We start from the raw sequence: 6,000 nt of genomic DNA on the forward strand, positions 1-6,000 counted from the left end.
GGTAGAAGACATGATAATAAAAGGCTAAAATGACTGCTAAAATAAGTTAAATCACTGCATCACATTTGTCGACAAGCTGTTGCAGGAGGACCTTGAGCTGCATCCGTAAAGTTGGCTGGCTAACGTGACTGTGCCGATGGGTTTATGACGGATCACTGCACTGCCGTTCTTTGCAACATCTAATCTTATCATCACGGCACTGATTATCACGAAGGACCCGAACTGAACTACATTTTGTATTGCGTACTGCACAGCATTTGCCTTGAAGAAGTAGGCTGGGTAATTCACAAATTGAGCGGTTTTATTTTGCATATGTGAGGGACAGAACTGCAACTCTACCAAATTCTTCGGGTAATTCCCAAAATAGTTCCTTGGCTTTGATGTGGTAATAGGAACAAAGCGTTCCTATTTACAATGTTTAACAGTAGCATAAGCCCTCAAAACAAGCACACTGTTTGCTGGTGTGTAATAGGAGAGACAGCGTTCTTTCTTCATTTTCCTTAGTATGTTTGGATATTATTTTGTATTAAGGATCCCTCCTAGGCTAAGTGAACAGACTGAGTGTACGTTTCGAGGCGCGGTTGCTCTAACAGAATGCCGTTCAACTGCTGATGAAGACACCCTAAACTATGCACTGCAAAACTATGGAGTGAGCTCAAAAAGAAAAGAAAAACAAAAGCGTCTGCTTTCATATTTAAGAAGAAACAGCATGTTCTCGTTTATTATTATAAGCACTGCTTCATTCCTTCATTCCCTTCCTTGAGAACTGCGTGATGCTTCAGCATCACGACACATGAAAACAAGTCCAACTCCATGCTCCCACAGTGGTTAAAGCGGCCGCTACGCTCCTCATGCATACATAATGAAAAGCACTCAGTTTATGAATCCACTTCTTCCCAGGCACTAGCTAAACAGCAGGTATTGGTGGGATGCCACTGATTTGTGGACACTCTCCGTATTCCATGATATCACAGAAAAGGTATCTGTTCAAAAGGACAGGTAATTTCATCGTTGAAATTAAGTATAGTACCATTGGCAGCCACACTAACCATGCTGCTTCACGTACACAGCTCAAAATACCGTCGCGAAAGCTCACAAATTAAACTGCTGCCATCGGAGCGAATGCTGAAAAGGCATCGGATCTATTCATTGCCAAACGCACCAAATGTATAAATTTAGTTTGTAGGTATGCCCCTTTTCTGTAAGCTGAGGCCAACAGAATGAATGTGCCCAGCTCTATAAGCAGCAGCAGGAATTTATAAGGTCCATGAAGAAAAGAATTTGCCTTAGAAAAATATTCGCGCACGAAAAACAAAAGGAAAGTTTAGTTTTGTCCCCATGAGGACGAGATAGCCAGCAGCCCAAAGCCAGTTTCAATGCTCAATACAGCGCAGCGCCAACTTAGAGAGCTGAAGTACTTTTTTTACGGTTTGGTTAATTTACCTGTCTGTAAATGGCTTCGTGCAAGCGGTCTCTGGCGGAGAGGGTTGTGGCTGCTCTTTTCGCTAAATAAGCAATATGAAAGTGCTGCGTATACTATTACATGTTAGCTGTGCGTCGATCAAATACGCAAATAACTGTCAGCACGCTTGCTTCATTTAGTTTACTAGAGCATTCGCAACCTTCCTTCATAAGTTGAAACACATAACTGAAACGAGCACTGAAAACCAACATGTCAACCCCACAATGACAGTGGCAGCCAACATAAAATACAGTGGCTGCGAGTTTTTCAGCAAGTCGCATCTTTGGCTCCTGCAGTGCTTGCAATTTTCTTCTTTTATTTTCAGTTGAACGGCGAAAACAGGCAAGATTTATAAAGAAACAAAAGAGCACCCTTCATTGATTCAACAGTGTAGAGCATAAGATACCATTGTTAATAATAATAATATTTGGGGTTTTACGTGCCAAAACCACTTTCTGATTATGAGGCGCGCCGTAGTGGAGGACTCCGGAAATTTTGACCACCTGGGGTTCTTTAACGTGCACCTAAATCTAAGTACACGGGTGTTTTCGCATTTCGCCCCCATCGAAATGCGGCCGCCATGGCCGGGATTCGATCCCGCGACCTCGTGCTCAGCAGCTCAACACCATAGCCACTGAGCAACCACGGCGGGTTAAGATACCATTGTTCTCTTGACAGATCCAACTTGAACATATTGCTCACTGTGTATGAATTATAACAAAGAAGAGCAGCCGTAAAACTTTATCAAATACTGACGACACAATACAGTGACTCGGATTATTGTAAACGGGTGTGAACAGAGATTGAATTAAATAGGAAATTTCTTAACAATTTAGGATTACAAATTGTGACAGAAAATGTATGTAGTGACAGCTTTCTTTTATTATCACTGATGTTGCCTGTTTATAGGTGATTCTCTGACTTGCACGTAGTATTTTGTCAGCATTTCACGCATTTGCTGCACTTTACAGAAACAGGAAAGATTAACAGAAAAGGAAAGGCGCAAGGATAAGTAAAACAGTGGTCTTCAACTGATTGTGGCACATGAAAATGTGCGGGTATATAGAGACATTTAGTGATCATGGGCATGCTTGAAATCACTTATCAAAGACACATGGCAGGCAGGTTTTGGTACAGTTAATCACATTCTTCAATTGAGAGTGCGATGGAAGTTTCGCAGACACATACATTGTTTTCTTTTTGAATGCAAATAGCTTCAAGAACAATACGGCATCTTTCGTTATTGTAGCTGCCGAGAACACGTGTGCTCTTAAGAAACAGGTGTGAAGTGGCATCGTTTACAATGATCCGCTAAGTTGCCGGATTCCGCTAGTGCCCGGACTGGCACATGGTGCTCAATCAACCTGTCCTTAATGCAGTGACCGGTCTGGCCGAATTGTGACTTAAGATTCGAATTTTTGGTATCGGTTTATACTTGCAACAAAAGTATTCTCCTAGTGAAAGACTGAAGTCAAGGAACTGCATGTGATTGTCAACAGGCATCTCATGAGTAAAATCAAGATGTGGTGCAGATCGCTCGAATACCTAAAGAACACTATTGTAAATTGTACTCAAAACCTGATGTTCCCAGATCTGTGAGAACCTTTATTGAAGAATATGATCCCATATCCTTCATCATCTTCACCGCTTTGTCTATTGACAGCTGCCTTTAGATGCATATTTTGTATCTTTCCTGTACTTTTATCTCATGTAACCGGGAACCATTTCCTCAAAATAATGGTATCTGGATTGCCCCGTTTCTGTGATTTGTGCTTAGCTCAGTGTGACAACTGCATGAAATCCCTGTTTAATCAATGAAAAAAGGTAAAATTTTTTGTTTGTCCATGGCTATTTGGTTGTTTGTACAGTGAAGGCTCCTGGGGAGATTCAGGCACTTCACAATAATATTCTTGAGGTATTCAAGCTATCTGCACCAGGTCTCATTTTACTTACGAGATGGTTGTTGACGATTGCCTGCAGTTGCTCGAGCCCAGGCATTGCCTCCAAAAACAGGTTTGCTATAAATAGAGGTAAAAAAATTACGTCTTAAATTACAATTTGGCTCACTCAAAGGTGGTTAAACGTGGCATAGCTGCAAACTGCTTGCGCTGAGCCCTAGTCGTGCGAGTACCGGCTGGCAATGAGCTTGCAAGAGCAAGCGCAACGTCTTAGCAAGGCGGGCTTCCCCCTACAGATCATCGGTCTCTGTGTCAGAAGGCCTCCTCAAACAGGTCAAGTGCACAGGATCAAAAGGAAAAGGCATCCGGACTCAGCCGAATAGACGACTGGATGTGCACCACCTGTTGCAGCGCTTGAAAAGCACGACTGCCAAGTGTGGTGTCTCTGCGACATATTCCGCACTGGTAAAGCTGGCTCACATATGCCGACCATTGAACGACCGAGGGCGCAACGGTCTTGCCTGCGCAAAGGAGAACACTACCTCATTTGTAGCGTGCCGTACTGGCGTCATTTGCTACATTCCCTGTCATGTGGCATGTGTTACATTGGTCAGGCTAGTCGTTGAATTAACGACAGATTGCGACCACCATATGTAGGTCACTTAGCGGTCCCTTAGCGGGCAACTCTGAGCGGGAAGTGGCACTGCACACCAATGTTTACCAGCACACATGTTCTAGGCAGGTAAAAGGAAGAAAGGGGCTGTCTGATTCTTGAAGCTTTCTGCATTGAAAAAGAAAATAACTGTGTCAGCACAGCTTTTGTCGCACTGTATATGAAATAACGTGATCACCTGCATCAATATCTGCCTGCCATGCACCTCGGATAACTGGCTTCAAGCATGCGCTACAATTCATGCTCCGCCGTCCGTTGGCGCATGATCAGTGAATCTATCTGTATGTCTGCACCTTATGTACTGGAATAAGTTGAAGATGAGCGTTCTACCTCCTCTTGCGTATTTTCTCTCAATTTGTCCTATTTCCTTGAAGTGCTGGAAATGCATGAAATGCCGATTTTCGAACTAGCCGAGCTGTTCTCTAAGTATTACTTTTTGTCAGCATTTTCTTTACGGACAGCATGCGTGCGTCCGCTCAGTCCCACAAACCACTTCGGAACCGCACTTGGTTGTGCTTTTCTGTGAAATTTGCGTGCATGTTTTCTCCTTTTACGGTTCAGAGGCTTTAGAGAATATGCTCACCCTAGAACAAGTACCAGAAAAGTTGCAATTCCACAAGCTCATCTACTTCCACTGCATCTGCAAATCAGGCTGCACTCCTTCTGGTTTCTTTCTGCCGACGCAAGAAGCAAAATGCAAAAATGCAACCCATGTGCAATCGGCCATTAGTCCAGTATTTGAGAAACTCTTATTTATTAACAAACTACAAAGTGCCAATCCTGCAAGAAACTCTTGCACTAAGGTCATTTTGCAATTCTTAACGGTGTGTGTTGAACAAATCACTACGTAAATAATACGTAAATAATAACCTCTACCTAAATAAAAAACCTAAACTCGATAGTTAATGCATTTGTGTAATCTCTCTTTCGTCCTTGCATATTTTTGTTCTGAATTTTCACGAAGGCATTATCATTTCATGGAACATCAGACATGTTACATCCTTCGCGCTCCTTTGTGACAGCCACCTGCTGCTCGAACTTTCACATTTTCATTTCGCTAGCAGATATTATAGCACAGTGACGAATAACTAGGTTGTGATCCTGCAGTCAGTATGATCATAGGCGTATGCAGGGATTTTACTAGAAGGGCGAAACAACATTTCAGCATCTGCTGACCTCCATTTCGTTTCCTTTTCACAAGCTATTCACCATAGAGCCTTTAAACAAACCATAAAAACTTACCATAGAATATAATATTTACTATTTTTTCTGTAATCGTTTACCGTACTTCCACAATAAGTGCGACCGTGTGCAGTGCCTTGTGTGCACCTTACAAATACCCAGGTAGTAAAAGAATGTCAAGTCCTCCATTAGGGCTTGCCTCAAACAAGATCATGGCTATGGCAGGTAGAACCTCAGAATATATCTTTTAAGCAATCACTACAGTAAAGAATGCTTTTCGTAGCACGTGACGCGTGTAAAGTATTTTGCTCTGCATACATGTGCTGAACTAAGTGGTGGTTTCCTACAAAAGCAATTTTCGCCACAGATTGTTCCTTGCTTTCATTTGTATCCTTCAACCCTCCATCCCCATTCCCCACGTACCCACATAGGCCTCGTTAGCTCGATGAATAAAGCGCTCAGCCAGCTACGTGCTGCTAGGCTGACCCGCTGCACGCGCACGCACAGGGCAATACTCTGGGGCCACTATTATCCCTCTTGTCTGCCTCAGTCATGGCCAGTGACGAATGCGGCAGGGCTTGGTTCTGTGGATAAAAGTGACGTTTACGCCCTCTTTGTCATTCAGACTTTTCACATGCGCTTTCGTTATATGCATAGCTAGCATACCGATTTGACAAAGTGACTGTTTCCGGTCTTCTTCTGAGCCCACTGCAATCGTGAAAAGTGCCCCTTTGTGGCACTTTTAATGCTGAAGCCTTAAAAAGGCTAAAGAGGCGAAAACCCCA

General features: G+C 43.1%; 1 protein-coding gene across 1 annotated transcript in view; it reads right to left on the reverse strand.

Moving 5' to 3' along the window:
- The window catches only part of LOC135909749 (uncharacterized), a 42,829-nt gene extending 37,096 nt beyond the window's left edge, over positions 1 to 5,733 (reverse strand). The window contains exon 1 of the mRNA XM_070522817.1: positions 5,639 to 5,733. The gene's annotated coding sequence lies outside the window, so the exon portion shown is untranslated. The remainder of the gene's footprint in view (positions 1 to 5,638) is intronic.
- Between the last annotated feature and the right edge of the window lie 267 nt (positions 5,734 to 6,000).

Source organism: Dermacentor albipictus, chromosome 8 (genome assembly GCF_038994185.2).
Source record: "Dermacentor albipictus isolate Rhodes 1998 colony chromosome 8, USDA_Dalb.pri_finalv2, whole genome shotgun sequence".
NCBI classification, from domain to species: domain Eukaryota; kingdom Metazoa; phylum Arthropoda; class Arachnida; order Ixodida; family Ixodidae; genus Dermacentor; species Dermacentor albipictus.